We start from the raw sequence: 17,070 nt of genomic DNA on the forward strand, positions 1-17,070 counted from the left end.
AGAAACATTTGTAATTTTCTAGGGACATTTACTTAGTTTGCAATGGATTTATACTATATTGCCACATAACCACTTACATTTCTGTATGCACTGGGCCACTGCATGTACAACCTACATATGGTAGAATGTCATTGCAAAATTCACTGTTAAAAGGGTTTGTTTTGCTACCAACAAATGATGGGATATTCCCTGATAGACCACTTAAGGAACACCAAAACCCTGGGTAACAAAACCATTACTGCTAGATCTTCCAACACACTTGCTTGATCTTATGAATCTCAGGTTAGCCCACACAGGAGCTGATAAAAAGCCTTTCTTTCTCACCTAAAAAGAAACATGCTCTCATACCTCTCTGACTCAAAGTTAAAGGAAAAACTAATCTAAAGCTGTTCTGCCTCCATTCTCTGACAGACGCGTACTCTTTCAGACAAGAAGAACTTTCAGAGGAACTATGGTAATTCAGACAAACAGGGGAACTCAAATGGCCGGGAGGCTGTTACTGCTGACACCGCCACCAAATGAGGCCCCAAATGCGTCATTGTAATTAGTTGCTGTCCGCGTGACATGCTCATTAATGTGCATATTACACCCCTCTCCCTCACCTTTCCCAATTCTGAGGAGGTAAACATCAACAAATTCACAACGTGTCAAGGGGTTAGCTCATTAGCTCAACCATAAATGACAGCAGACATAAATGTAGAGATCAGAGAGTTCATTTTTAGAGCTTCACAAATGTTAGGTTAGATAGGTGCATGGACAAAATGTTTACTGTAGAGAATATTTTTTTTTAAATATGTTAATTGCTTCATGCAAGATTCTTCAATTAGACTTAATGTCTTAATAATCAGCATCTTTTCTGAGACTTTTAGCCTGTTTTCCTTAATTTGGATTTGTGGAAAACAGGCTTCCTGCTCTAGTTCTCTATTGTGTCAATGCCAGATGGGTTTGCCTTTGTTTACATCTGCCTCATTGTTTTCCTGTATGATACTGTTTTATAAAAGCTAAGTAAATAAAGCAGTAGTTATGTCTATGGTTTTAGTTTCTCAAATAACTACCGAGTAATTGATAACAGCATGTGCAAGGACTGTGGAACGGGGAAGGTGACATAAACCTACACACTATGATATATTTTAGTTATGCTATCCATGATACTTTTTTGTAATGTGGCCCAAGTAAACTGTAACTAGCGCCACTAATTGAATTTTATTTTCAATTTCAACTTAACTTCCAACAAGTATGAAAACAAGATATTTGAAATAAAACTATTTTTGTGCCAAATTCTGTTTCACAATGATGCTCTCGTTTTGTCTTGTCACTCTCAGTCAGATTGTGGAAAGTTTAGCGCAGGTCACGCCAATATGAACGGGGGTTATAACTCCTATAACTTGCTAGTCACCATTATGTTAAGCCTATGGCATAGATTAGCCTAGCGGCTAGCAGACTTTTCCTCTACTCTTAACAAATAAAATGATTTATACTTTTTTATCACTGGTTTAAGTAACTCCATCTCCTGACAACACCATGGTTGAATTTCAGCATCATGTAACATAACAAGTTGTCTTACATTTTACCTGTCTCTCCTCTGCTCTGTGTGTAAGTTCAATAAATGCATGATGTTTCATATAGAGTAAACGTATTAAATAATAGTGATCTCAATATTGATCAAAATAAGCGTGATGCCGATTTTTTCCACAATCAACTGCCCTAACTGTAACATTGAAAGCCCGTTTTGGTTAAGTCTATCTATACCTGACAGCCAATTTATTTCTCTTTGTCTAAAAGAAGAAAGGGGATGCAATTTCTGCAGGTAATTGCTGATGTTAATCATAGACATGTTTGAGAGAGGGGAAGAACCTTTGCCATTCTTTTAAGCGAGCAAGGCCAGTGGTCAGCTGCCCCTTAACCATGAAGAGCTTCACTGACTAATTACTGCAGTCCAGCTGCCTACACTCTCCGACGCACTCTCCCAGCCTCTCTATCAGAGCGCTTCCTTTCTAGTCTCTTCTGTAATCACTGTCAGGTCTTATCCAGTTGGGTAAGACCACTATGCTTTCTTGAGCTCATGCCTCTGCCAGATTGTCCCTGCATGGTTATGAATGTAGTTGTTTTGAATTCAGTCCAGTAGAAGTGACTGACCAGGTGGTAGTATATTTGCTCCATCCTTGTCTGAGTTAACCTAACATCTGTGGCTCTTTTACTAGTAAATACTACTCAAAATAATGATTCAAATAAAAATTGAAAATGCAATGTATACAAGACATAAATAAAGACACTTTTACACACCACAGAGGGATAAGCCATCAAGATTGCACAATAAATCTTATTTCATGTTGGAAAGCCTAATAATATCTCAGTATTTGTGGAGCGTGTACAAGAAATACAATAAATGATGCCATTGTGCCTAATTCAAATGAACTTCTTTGCTTAATAGGCTACAATGTTGCGATCAGAGCTGTTATTTGATTAGTTTCAAGTGATAAACATCCATGAAAAATGGCTTGTCAAAGACAAAAATACAAATTCTAGTTTTCAATAAGAGCCTACTTGTCAGTAATATTCAACAGAAACACCAGTATATGTCTAAAGATGAAATACTGCTGATATAAGGGGCAGGGCAATCTGGCAAGAGTCCACTGCAGCTCTTAAGAGGAGGTCAGCATCACACAATTTGTTCCTAGTTCCAATGACTGTCTACTCTATCCATCCAAGCTCTCTATCCAATTCACTTCCCTGCATGGCCATGTTGCAGAGCAACAGTATTGATTCTTCTTTTGTTTCCATTTTTTTTTACTTTCCTTGATAGTGAACCACCTCTCTGCTCAAAAAATCCCTGTTTCTTTCTTTTTCTTTTCTATTTGAAATAGTGTTTTCATCTGTGAGGACAAAACCAACGTTTGTGTCCGCACATATTCTTTAAAGGGGACCTATTATGTTAATTTCAAGCTCTATATTTTTATGCTGGGATTCGACTGAAACAAGCCAATTTAGCTTCTGTCTCTTTAAGGACCCCTCTTAGTCCACTTTCTTCTGATTGGCAAACTTCCCAGAAGGCTGCCAAGGGCCTTATGAACCGCTGTAACCTAAGTTTACACAGCCTGTGCTGTGCCTCATCCTCTTGCAGGTGTGCTCACTGGTATATGATAGCTTTAACTTATTATGGAAAATAGAGATATGGGGCACTGATTTTAATGACTTCACTGTTTAACATAAAACAAATAAGACAAGAATTAGATTGGAAAAACGATAGACACGACCGGAGCAGAGTGTTTCTGGGGGCTGGTGAAGGTGTCAGATATGCCTGCCCTGGCAGAGCTGATTGGGGCTCACTGATCAATGTACAAAGGAGCTAGGGGTCCCATTAGCTAAGTGACTGCCTCGATTGGGAGCTCGAGCAATGGGGGAGTATCATTGTTTACACCTCTAGCACAATAGCCTTGGACTACCGGTAGGAGGAGGTTTTAAGAGCCAGGCTCCAAGTTCCCATTATGGGCAGAGTCATCTCACTAATGGGACCTCTAGCTGCACAGCTAATTGACCTAATTAGCCAACGACAGCTACTGTAAGCAGCGGTTTGCAGTTACTTTAGCAACAAGTAAAGCCATCAAAATAAAAAATAAAACAACCTGCTCGTCCATCAAAAAACAAAGTAACTTTCTTGCACAATTGAAAAAACACTTTCTGCGAAAACATATTAAACAACCTCCAAAAACAAGTAGTCCTGAGCAGTGCTAGTGAGTAAGTATCCACTCCATACTTCGTTTTCAGCACTGGAGAAAGACCGAGCGGGTGGATGGCCCTGTACTTTGTGGGCATACTTTTGCTGGCACAGACCATGAGCAGATGACTGCATAAGGACATCATGCCAATCTGACGTCAACTAGGCACGAAAGTAATCATTAATAAACCTAGTATTCGGAGCAGTCTGAAGGCTGAGCTTTTCGTTCACACAGATTACTTTTACATATGTTAACTTCACTATTTTAAACTTGCCATGTTTAAGAACAACCAACATTGTAACATTACATTTATGACAGAAAAGACAGCATTATAGGTTCTCTTTAAGAGTTCTCTTTAAGACATTCCTGTATCATTGGTGACTTTTTCTTGTGTACTGATTCTTCTTCCCCACAGTTGAGTAAAACAATCTTTGTATGTAAGAGAGCCACCAGTGATTCCTGAAGGTCATTTTCTGCAGATGGTTAAACCTCCCTTTGGATTGTTAATGTACAGTAAAGTAAATAATAAAAGACAGGAAAAAGCAGATCTCTTTAAGATTGTTTGGTTTATTAGAATGTGACTTTAGTTGAAGGACAAAAAATAAGTATGGTAATTTGTACTGTGTTTCCTGCATGTTTAATTCAGGAAATAAAAAGTTAAATCAAATTGGTTGGTTTTTTTTTAAGAACAATATAATTCAAATAACATCATCAGTACTTTTTGAAAGAATGGCCATCGGTCTACTGTTGAGCTACGCCAGTCAACTGAGTCCCAACATCCTGAAAGCAATCTATATAGGATCCACTCCCTCCAAGCAAGTGGGAAGCTCACTTAAAGATATCAATACTCTGGGAAATGAGACACAGAGCAATGGCTTCAGAGAATGAGAAGTTAGATGGCTGACTGAGATGCCCTTAACATCTTATTTAAGGTGTTGCTGCTCAGTGCAGTAGAGTTCATTGAATGAACTGCTTTCTGTCTTGTTAAAACATCAAACTGCACAGGATATCAAGAAAAAAGGCAACGATTGGGGAATAAGTAAGACAGGTGAACTGCTCTTGCTAAATAAAGTGAATGTTTACAATTACTATTGGGCTGTTTCAAATTAGCATCAGTTTCAGTGTTTTAACATGAAGCTTTTTCACCATAAAGTCAGGATATAAGCTTAAGAGTTCATTGCTGATTGAGCCAGTTGTGAGGCGAACTGTATTCAATTTACCCAATATCCCCATAAAATTGAACTTGGCCTTAACAGCCTGTCAGCATTATTGATAGATCCTCAACAATGTGCTTTAATTAACTCAAACTTTCAAAATAATGTTTAAATACAGTTTCCCTCCTCTGTCCAAAGCCGAAGACGGAGTACACGTGGAGAAGGATTAATCCATATGTTGTATATTCAGATCATTTTCCTGCCTCTCTCCTGGAACACTGCACTGTCAATCAAATGTCAGCCATTCGGTCCATGCTGTCGACACCTCCCCCCTCCCTTATTGCCATGGCAACAGAAATGACAAATGAACAGGGAATTCAAATCAACTGGCATTAAAAAGACAGAGGAGGGACTTGGAGATAGCTGAACTAGTCCGTGATAAAAGTATCACAGATTACTCATGACAAATGGCCTACAATCTATCATTTTCCAATTCTAACTAAAATTGATGCAGTATGAAAACACTAGGATGCAAAGCTTGAGCTAGTCTGCCACAATCTGAGGAAGAGACGTTATAATGTCTTAGATGAGTCATGCAGTGATAACAGAAATACAGTTAAAATGTGTCTCAGTGGATGATTTCAAAAGTTCCAACTAAGAATGCATCATGTTTGTCAGCTGCAACTCTCTGCAATGATTTATTTTGTTCTCACAACGCCCCAATCTTGTCACAACTTGGCTCCACTCTGTTATCAACGGAGCTCAAATTTATGCGTTTCTTGGTATCTACACATTGACATCCAACCCAACAGGCAAGACAGTTCTGCTACACTCCGTTAGTGGCACAGAAAGACACTGCAGCACCAGCACCAGGAGCAACATCTGAGAGAAAACAACAGCAATCATGAGCCGTGAACTACGCCATGTCAGATCGATGGGATCGATAATCACTTCTCTCGCACATTCACTCCTAAGTTACCTCTGAGAACAGCTGTCAATGGCTCAAACTTGCTCTCAACAAACTTTAATGTGTTAAATCCGTTTTGGCAAACATTGTTATGAGCTGGCTGTTGATATACAAAACAACTGATAAACATATCAACCCAAAATAAAATGTTTAAAGCTAAATATCCACTTTCACTGCTAAAAGAACAGGCATCTAAATTACTAAACTTTAAAAGGTGAGGATGTTGACATGGATATTTCTGAGTCAGCGTCTTTTCACATAATTTTCTGGCCTCTGGCCCCTCTCCCTATCTCCATCTCTCATGCCACAATCATCTTTGCTGCTTACAGCTAGGTGTCAATGTAAAGTCTAACCCTCTTTAGGCTTCCTGTTGATCTGCATACCATCTAATGCATCCTTTCATGCTTTGCCACATTCTCACCCCATGGCAAGATGCTGCTGATTGTCACTTCTCTGGAAGAGCTTCTCATGTGGCAACGTATGCTCTACAGCTGCTGCTGGGCCCCTGGTGGGACTGAAGTTATAAAGTGATGATGATGTGTAGAGAGAGAAAGACTTTAAGGCAGGCCCCAATGCTTTAGATGTATTAAAACATGTTAAATGTAACAAATATTTTTCTGTGCCTGCGTGTTCATATTGAAAAATGTAGCAATACTTATTTCTGCCTGTGATCTTTTGGCAAAAAATGAATTATGAAGGTTCCGATGATGTTTTTTATTGTATTGTCTTCACCAAGTGCAGAAATATTAAATCCACTTTGATGAAAAAAAAGCAAAAACTTGTTTTCTTCAACAGGATTACAACACCTGCCTGTATCTTGCTGCTGCCTTGTTGTGGCCAGGGCTTCAGTAAACCTATCTCAAAGAAAAATGTAAGTTCTCTGTCTTCATTGAGTGCAGAAAGGCATGTGTGCCAATTCAGAGACAGAAAAACAAGTTGCATTATGCATCATGGAACAACAGGGACACTTAAGTGAAATGCTGTAGGAAATGTAAAACAAGTACTTCTCAGACAGGGACAGCCAAGCCCGGTATGGGGTCTTTGATCATTTTACAAAGTGAATCACACACCACCCATTTAGAAACCATTGTCAGTATTGATTACCTCACCTCCTCTTGAAAAAGAGACTTAAACTGGACCTAATCAGCCATACCAAGCCGATTTTTTTTCTGCTCTGGATGACAAAAGGTAGACAACTAATATAGGGCATCCAAAATGCACCACTTCAGCCTGTCATTATTTAGTTTGAGAGGATAACTGTGAATATTAATCACATGGTACCTTCTCTTTGCTTTCACATTGAATTTCACATTCCCCTGAAAAAATTCCATCACGTGACAGTCTAACTCAGTTGTCTCTTGGAACAGGAATCTGCAACCTTTTAATACGCTTAAATAACTGCAGTAAAGCTGTAGGCAGGCAAGAACTGATTCCCATCTGTTATCTTGTCTGCACCCTTACTAAAGTATAATAGCTGATTCTGCAGCACAACACAGCTCTGTTATCCAGCGTTTGTCAATAAGACTCAACCATAGAAAACCATGGAAGATGGTTACAAATGCAAGCAACTACAGAAAATAAGGGTATGTAATTGAATATTGTTAGATCTAAAGTTGTAAGTACGTATTATGTTTATAGCAATGGGAACTACATTGATTAATTAAAACAATCCAACCTGAACAATCCAACTAGGCTTGTTCCGATTGGATTACCTATCAACAATTGAAGGGATGATCAGCGATTGGTTTTTCATGCGACAATATTAAGGCGATTTTGACTAACTCACTATCAGAACTAAGATGACATAAAGACAGTCTCTAGAATCTGCACCACACTTCAGTGTTTCCCTTTCATTGATTTATTTGCGGTGACACAACACGCCACAATATCAACACTGACCGCCACATACTATGTACCACTCAACATGGAGCTGCGCGCAGCGCATTGATTCACTCCGCAACATGACACATAAAAGTCTCTCTTGAAGATCAAAAACTATTTTTTTGGCATTTGAGCCATATTGTTGACCGTTCACTCTTTTGCCTTTCACTAATCTAACTTGACCATGTCAAAGATAATAGCAACAGCACAAATAATATTTCAAATGTGATTTTCTTTGAAAGGTGGAAAATAAAACTTCTGTTTGCACCTCCATTCTGTGTCCCACACTCATCATTTCATATGTCCGCGAAGACTCACAAGCTGTCTGAAAATCTACAGTTGGTATAGATCATTTTTACTGTCATCACAATACCAGTAACTGCAGGCGAGTAACAGCACCGTCTGCTTCCATTTTGTCACTCTCCCCAGAGCTATCAGGTTTTTACTATATCCCCATAAACCTCAGGCAACATTTCCACCCTGTCTTTGATTAGTCATATTGGCAATTAAAATAAAACAACCTGCTCGTCTTTAATAAAAACAATATAAATGTAGTTAACACTTGTACTGTTTAAAACAGTATTAAACAAAAGATTCTGCAATAATTGGCAACATCATGCTCCACTGCTTACCGTTCCACTGCTCCATGTCCTCCCCTATAATCTCGCCTGTACAATTTGGGTGTGCTAAATGGGCACAGCTGTTGACATGGAACTGTGAGCTGCTCTTATCATGTTAAGCACAATGACAGGGATTGATACAAGAGCTTTAATGATTCTGGATTTGTGCCCTTGGGCTGCAATCACCCTGACAAACTCTTGTATACCCATGTTTAGTCCTAAGGCCGCAAGTGTACCTCCATTTTGAGACCGCTCTTAAACAACAAATAGAGATTTTGCTTCACTGTGTGCAATGTACCCTGTAATGTAACGTTTCTAAAATGTGTCACCAAAATGTAACTGAGGTAACCCTACCTCAAGAACACTAACTAGTATGATTGTGCAACAATAATTCTACAACTTTTGTTGTATATTAGGTGCAACAGAATTACTACTTGCTACTTCTGCAACCATATTTTTGATGCCGCAGAATGACAAAAAAACTAAATGGAAAATAGTGTATGGCTGCCCTAAATACTAGACTGAAAACCTTCAAGAGGGGTGTAGAGTAGCGCATCAGAGCCTCGATGCTAAAACTCATTAGTTCTTTATCACATCGTTTCATAATGATGACTTGATGAAGAGAAGTCAAAAGCAATGTTATTTTTAAATCTGCTCTGACTGTCACCAGATTCAAAAAAGCTTTATGTGAATAGAACAGTGTGTTCTTCTGTCCTATTTTGAAAAGCCACCCACAGTTTCATCCGCTATCAATGCACCTGCGGGTGAGTTTGTATATAACTAGCATCTTCACGAGGGAATCTGACATACTGCAAGGATGCCAGGAGCTCTTTCAATCATGTCACAGTTCCTGTAGTATCCAAAGTGCTTACAAAACATTTAGATAAACAAGAAGAGGAAGACAAGAGTCATCTTATCATATTTGACTGTTATCTAGGTTTCCACATCCATTTCCTTAAATGAAAGGCATTCTTTCCAGAATAGCTTTTCTTTTAAGCAGGTAGTGTCTGATACTCTTTGACCTGCGTCTGTTCATAGCACTAAGGATATTCATAGCCAACACACCAAACTCTATAACAAGTCTTTCATGAAGCCCCAAGGAACACATTTATTCATTCTAATAGAGACACAAAAGATTAACTTACCATGCAGGAAGGGAGGCAAAGAACATGTCTGGTTTCTGCCAGGAGAGCCAATAGGTGCCTACACAGATTCAGCCTGAAACACAAAAAGAGAACACTTCTGTAAGGACACGCAATTATGACTTATGTTTATATTTGGAATGTCAGCGTGCAAGAAGCTTGTGTCATCCACTTCTTATATTCTATGTCACATTGGATAATCATCAGCTGGATGCGTAAAAAAAACATAAATGTAAATCCCAGACTTTATATAACTCCTATCCATGCTTTCCTGCTTACGCAGGGACAGACAGCATTATTAACATTGTGCAATATAAAATAAGCTTGCAGATTTCAGTGAGTTTATTGATTTATTAAGAGATAATGTCCTGCAGGAATCCATAAAGGCCTTTTAAAAAATTTAAATAACATTCAATACTTTTGAAGAGGATGGTATGTAGATCCCAGAAACATACAGTAGCTTCTATTTGCAAAAATCACAGATGTAGTCCTAGTATTCAGTACCACAATCCACACCGCACAGTTGGTAGCTTCCAAATCATTAGTGAACCCATCAGCCCAGTGACTGGTATAGTAATTTTTACAGGAAATTAGTAAATGAAAATGGCCTGGAGTTGGGTGATATGATGACTTACTTTGTCAGTCAGTAGGGCCTACATATTTTCCTGTTGTGTAATTATCTTTAATATCTCTTTCCATTTTCCATTAGACCAATGTTACAGAAGATTTAGAAGATGATACTGGATTTACAGGATGAAATACCTTGATTTGTCAGCTATTTCACTGGATTAGCCAAAAAGATTATATGTTAAAACATTACATTGATGAAAATGTGTGTCCATATCGAGAGAAAGAAACGAGTCTCATGGATATTTTGTACACACTTTGTATATACAGGTACATAGACTGTCAGGTGTTTTACAAACAACGCAACAGGCACTTGTTGTCATTTCAATTGAATTGCTTAGCCAGTTTTTTTCCCATAGGAAGACTCACGGCAGCACTGGGTGACTTCCACTGCTATCAACCCGAAGCACTTTATACACTAGAAATATGCCTCTGTGTAACAGCACTCAAAACTCCCCTTCATCATTTTCAATGTTGAAACAATTTACACTCACTGTGAAATGTTTAACTTTTGTTAGAAAAAAATGTTTTCTAAATCTATAAATTTATATAATAAATGATGCAGCTATTAGTATGTGTACTCATTTATAAATACTTAAAATTCAAATTCTTAACTTTTATAGTTAATTATTTAGATTATATTTGATAAGACTGTGTTTGACCTGAAGAGAAAAACAACACGTACAGAAAACCTCAATCTGCCATTCACTGCATGTCTGCCTTTTTGACAGCAATGTTTTGAAATAATGAGATCTCGGGCATGGTTTACCCTGAAAGGTATGAGCCAGCAGAAATGAGGATGACAGGAAAAGTCAAACAGCCAGAGTCATCTTAATGATTGCATCTAGACTTACTATTGGTGTGAAGCAGTCCTTACCACTTTGCGATCTGTTTTAATCACAGCCTTATGTCGAATATTTCTGGTGAAAGATAGAGATGCTGGCGCCTTTTTTCTGGATCATTTCAGTTTGGCTCTTCTTCACAAGAATAGCACTGTCCTGGAAGGGAATTTGGGTGGAGTAAGGGTGAGAGGCAAAGGAGAAAGAGAAGGAGAAGAAGGGGATGAGACGCCGCTGGGATGAAAACTTGAGTATGCCAAGGTCAGCAGAACTCTCACTATGAAATGAAACTCTGCCAAGCACACACACACACAAACAGACACACACGTAGCAACCCTCTGCCCATATAAGCTCTTCCCTGAAGATAACCTGCTGAGAACTGCTAAATTACCACTGGGCTCACACTAGGCTAAATGTGCAAACGCCTACGCACACAAACACACACTTTCTGGAGCTCTCTCTTTCGTGTCATTGCATTGGTCCTTTTGAGTTCTTCACCTTTGCCCTTTGCTCTCACTGCATTGAGATGGAGTCTATCCTTTCTTTGTGAAATCCAGGATATGTGGGTTTTCATATGAGTTAGGAATGCCAATGATAAACCATTGGTTTTGATTAGAGCAATCTGGCAAATGTTTCTGGTCAAATAAAAAGGATCGGTAACACTTTCTATGAAGGTCATCGCTATAATGACTTATGTATATATTTATAACACGATATAATACGTCCATAAGACATTATAACAGTTGTTATGATCACTTATAAACATGCATTAGGCGTTATAGCAAAGTTCATAACGTATTATGACCTTTTGATTTAATGTTTTATAACTAATAGTAATACCAGTTTATATCACTGTGCGCCCAGAATCTCCGACCACGTTCCATAACACATTATAACCACCGACTCTGCCTCGTTATAAATACCCTTTAGTCACCATTTAGAATTAGTGATATAAAATGGAATAATAGCTTATAGTAATGTTTAATGTTATATAGCATGTCTTTGTTTGCTTTAAGTAAAGTGTTAAAATATCTATCCCTGTATAATATATTACAGGTGGACATAATACCATATGAACTAATTATAAGACCTTATAACACGTAATTGTTAGCTTTAAGTAAAGTGACACACATTTTGCGCAGGAAAACAACTTTTATTTATGTTTCTTCACTTCATGAACAATCTGTATGAATTACACAACATAATTACATCAAGGACACTCATTCTCAGGGTGGTGAGAGATCGCTCAAGAGAAGACCTGTTGCCGAATTTATAACATCATGTAAGAGGAGGCTCAGATGTTGTCACAGATGAAGGGCGAGCCTATGGACAGGCCCTGATACAATTCCATTTGATTACAATTCAGAGGGCAGCGATCCATCTTGATGCATTTTTTTTCCGGTGTAAATTCTGGATAATTACTAAGCATTTCGTTTGCACATTAAAATCCAAAAGAAATGTCTCCACAATTGCTTAAAAGGACTAGTTTACGTCCCTGATTTACTTTAGTAGCCTCAGCTCCTCCTGGTCACCAGCGTCCTTCCTTTAACAACCAGTTGTCAGACTCCTCTGGACACTGAAATATAATTTAACTTAACTATCAGGATGTAAGTTACTGTATGTGTACAGGACACCAGTTTAGCTTCAACCTGCTGTTCTCATTCCTCAACAAGTTAGGTAGTAATGACACGCAACTTATTAACATTACTCCGTTACTAATTTTGCTAACGTTACACTGCAGCCAAAACCATGCTTTTACGACACTATTGATTTTCACCAGCACACTGTGCAGAAACTCTCATCGCTGTTTTGGCTCCCTGTGTGTCCTGTGTGTGCAAATCAAGTGTATGTGCCAGCAAAAGAGAGAGAGCGAGTGGCACAACGGGGAGAACGTGACGGTGAAAGCTAGCGGAGGAAAATATTTAAGTTACTTCGTAAGTTGTCCGTCAGGCAGAACATGTGCAGTGTAGGTCACAGTTTGTTGTTTCCGCAACTGCTGGAAAAGTGAAGGCAGTTAGCGCTAGCTAACAGTATTCCCATTCAATTACTTTAAAATGTCTTTTAATAGGTTACGTTTTGTGAAGTGGTTGTCTTTAATTGTCCACTGCATCTGTTAGGGCCTGTCCATAGGCTCGCCATTCATCTGTGACATCTGAGCCTCTTCTTACATGATGTTAATCGGCAACAGGTCTTCTGGACACATTATATCGTGTTATAAATATATGCATAAGCCATTATAGCGAAGATCCATCTGTAGGAATCAGACACTACAATCTGAGCCTGTCAGTGGCAAAAACAAGCACTTTAGTTGACGTACTTTGACGGGGGACGATTGCCTGCAAGTCTGCAGACCTGTCTTGCTGCTGCCGACTGCAGCACTTGCTGAACACTGGACCAATGTCAAAGATGTTGTCCCAATTAGTCACATACACACAAAACATGTATACATAGATAAGGTATAGGCTGTAAAATACAGACATTACCCTTTAAAATACAGACCCAGTACAACGTCAATTTTGTACCAACTGAAAATTCAGCTCCCCACAGTTGCAAGCATAAAATGGAACAGTTTATCGGTGTTAAAGAGGCTGTAGTGATGTGCATGCCGAGGCGATAACTAAGAGGCTTTGTTTTATGGAGTAAAAGGACATGAAGTCTAAAAACGTAAGTGAAGGGATTTTTTGAGCTTCTGAACAACACTGACCAGGCTATGGCATTGCTAGAAGTGTTGAGAAGCAGTATAATGAAAAGAAAGATGAGCTGAAGGTGCAGATACTTTCAGCTGACAAGGTGAGACTGACTGTTGGACTGTTTTAACATTACGTCACAGTTATGTGCCACTAACTGACTAACTAACTAAACGATGTGGGCTTTGTTGATCATTGGCAGACTTTCTGGGGAAGACCTGGTCTGACTCGGAGAGACGGCATCCATCCCACTTGGGAAGGAGCAGCTCTCATTTCTAGAAATCTGGCCAAGTTTATTAGTGGACCAAATCCATGACAACCCAGAGTTGAGACCAGGAGGCAGAGTCACAGTTTAACACACTTCTCTGCCCTTCTTTTTCAGCAGTTACCCACCCAAAACCCTACGCACTTCTCTGCTCCTCCATTTCAGGAGTTACTTAGTGAAAATCCTATAGTGACGGTGTCTGTCCCCCGACCATCGAAATTATTTAAAAAGGTAAACAGAAGAGGAGCTGTGCATAAAAACCTCATAAAAATTAAAACCACAAGAGCAATAGTGCAAACTAATAGGAGAGTTAAATGTGGACTCTTAAACATCAGATCTCTCTCTTCTAAAGGTGTACTAGTAAATGAACTAATATCAGATTATGATATTGATTTATTTTGTCTTACTGAAACCTGGCTGGGTGATTGAGAATATGCTAGCCTAAATGAATCCACCCTTCCCAGTCATATTAATACTCACATTCCTCGAGGCACAGGCCGAGGAGGTGGAGTTGCAGCTATCTTCGACTCTAGCCTATTAATCAGCTCTAAACCTAAACCAATCTATAACTCATTTGAAAGTCTTGTTCTTAGTCTTTCGCGCCCAAGTTGGAAATCACTGCAACCAATTCTCTTCGTTATAGTGTACCGAGCACCTGGCCCGTATTCTGAATTCTTATCTGAATTTGCAGAGTTTTTGTCAACTTTAGTCCTTAAAATGGACAAAGTTATTATTGTAGGGGATTTTAATATTCATGTGGATGTTGAGAATGACAGCTTTAGTACTGCGTTTATCTCTCTGTTAGATTCCATTGGCTTCTCTCAGAGTGTTCATGAACCGACTCACTGTTTTAACCACACCCTCGACCTTGTTTTGGTGTATGGTATTGAAATTGAACATTTAGTGGTGTTCCCACAGAATCCCTCTTTGTCCGACCACTGTTTGATAACTTTTGAGTTTGCATTGCTGAACTACTCGCCATTGGGCAAAAATTTCTATACAAGATGTCTGTCTGATAGTGCTATAGCTAAATTTAAGGATGCGATTCCATCAGCTCTAAATACATTATCTAGTCACAAAGTAACGGAGGACTCCTATGCTAATTTCAGTCCCTCCCAAATCGATCATCTTGTTGATAGTGCTGCAGGCTCGCTGCGAATGACACTCGACTCTGTAGCCCCTCTAAAAAAGAAAATACTAAAACAAAGACGGTTAGCTCCATGGTATAATACTGAAACTCGCAAATTAAAGCAAATATCGCGGAAACTTGAGAGGAATTGGCGTTCCACCAAAGTGGAAAATTCTCGTTTAATTTGGCATGATAGTCTTAAAACTTATAGGAAGGCCCTCCGTAATGCTAGAGCAGCGTACTACTCGTCATTAATAGAGGAAAATAGGAACAACCCAAAGTTTCTTTTCAGCACTGTAGCCAGGCTGACAGAGAGTCACAGCTCTATTGAGCCAAGTATTCCCATAGCTCTCAGTAGTTACGATTTCATGAGCTTCTTTAATGATAAAATTCTAGCTATTAGAGACAAAATTCACCAAGACCTGCCCTCAACTGGCACCGACTTATCTCTTAACTCAGGAACCTTAGAAACAGCTGTAGAACCAGATACATGTTTAGACTGTTTTGCTTCCCTCAATCTTTACCAACTAACTTCAATAATTTCTTCATCTAAACCATCAACCTGCCTCTTAGACCCCATCCCGACTAGGCTGCTTAAATATGTTTTACCCTTAGTCAGCACCTCTATACTAGATATGATCAATCTATCTTTATCAACAGGCTATGTACCACAGTACTTTAAAGTAGCTGTAATTAAACCTCTTCTGAAAAAGCCCAAACTTGATCCGGATGTTTTAGCCAACTATAGACCTATATCTAACCTTCCATTTCTCTCTAAGGTTCTGGAGAAAGCAGTTGCTAAACAGCTGTGTGACTTTCTACAGAGCAATAGTTTATTTGAGGATTTTCAGTCAGGATTTAGAGCTCATCATAGCACAGAGACAGCACTAGTGAAAATTACTAACGACCTCCTTATTGCATCAGACAAAGGACTTGTCTCTGTACTGGTTTTATTAGATCTTAGTGCTGCATTTGATACCATTGACCATCAGATCCTATTGCAGAGACTGGAATATTTCATTGGCATTAAAGGAACCGCTCTAAGCTGGTTTAAGTCCTATTTATCAGATCGATTTCAGTTTGTACATGTTAACGATAAGTTAGTCATGGAGTTCCTCAAGGATCTGTCCTTGGACCAATCCTCTTCACTTTATATATGCTTCCTTTAGGCAATATTATCAGGAAACATTCCATAAGCTTTCATTGTTATGCAGATGATACTCAGTTATATCTATCGATCAAACCAGATGAAACTCATCAGTTAGCTAAACTTCAAATGTGCCTTCAGGATGTTAAAACCTGGATGACCTGTAATTTTCTAATGTTAAACTCAGATAAAACTGAAGTTATTGCTCTGGGGCCTAAGCACCTCCGTGACGCATTATCTAAAGATATAGTTTCCCTGGATGGATCGCCCTGGCCTCCAGCACCACTGTGAGGAATCTTGGAGTTATCTTTGATCAGGACATGTCGTTTAAGTCTCACATTAAGCAAATTTCGAGGACCGCCTTTTTTCACCTACGTAATATTGCGAAAATCAGGAACATCCTGTCTAAAAATGATGCAGAAAAACTAGTCCATGCATTTGTTACTTCTAGGCTGGATTACTGCAATTCCTTATTATCAGGCTGCTCAAAAAAGTCCATTAAGACTCTTCAGCTGATCCAGAATGCTGCAGCACGTGTTCTGACAGGAACCAGGAAAAGAGATCACATTTCTCCTGTTTTAGCTTCTTTGCATTGGCTTCCAGTAAAATCCAGAATAGAATTTAAAATCATTCTTCTTACCTACAAAGCTCTTAATGGTCAGGCACCATCTTATCTTAAAGAGCTCATAGTACCTTACTACCCCACCAGAGCACTGCGCTCCCAGAATGCAGGGTTACTTGTGGTTCCTAGAGTCTCCAAAAGTAGACTAGGAGCCAGAGCGTTCAGCTATCAAGCTCCTCTCCTGTGGAACCAGGTTCCAGTTTGGGTTCAGGAGGCAGACACCATCTCCACATTTAAGAGTAGGCTTAAGACTTTCCTCTTTGATAAAGCTTAT

The 17,070-nt window shown here is 39.0% G+C and overlaps 1 protein-coding gene across 8 annotated transcripts in view; it reads right to left on the minus strand.

Annotated features, from left to right (window-relative positions):
* The window catches only part of lingo2 (leucine rich repeat and Ig domain containing 2), a 237,541-nt gene that overhangs the window by 170,793 nt on the left and 49,678 nt on the right, over window positions 1-17,070 (minus strand). For 5 of the 8 annotated variants that reach the window (XR_005442040.1, XR_005442042.1, XR_005442041.1 and 2 more), the window contains 2 exons: window positions 10,985-11,105; window positions 9,484-9,556 (listed from right to left, as the gene is read on the minus strand). The gene's annotated coding sequence lies outside the window, so the exon portion shown is untranslated. Of the gene's footprint in view, window positions 1-9,483; window positions 9,557-10,961; window positions 11,106-17,070 lie in introns of all 8 variants that reach the window. The other 3 variants (XM_038700257.1, XM_038700258.1, XM_038700256.1) reach the window with 2 other exon arrangements.

This window comes from Micropterus salmoides, unplaced genomic scaffold (genome assembly GCF_014851395.1).
Source record: "Micropterus salmoides isolate LMB-PRFRI ecotype aquatic unplaced genomic scaffold, ASM1485139v1 Ms_hic_scaffold_5, whole genome shotgun sequence".
NCBI lineage: Eukaryota > Metazoa > Chordata > Actinopteri > Centrarchiformes > Centrarchidae > Micropterus > Micropterus salmoides.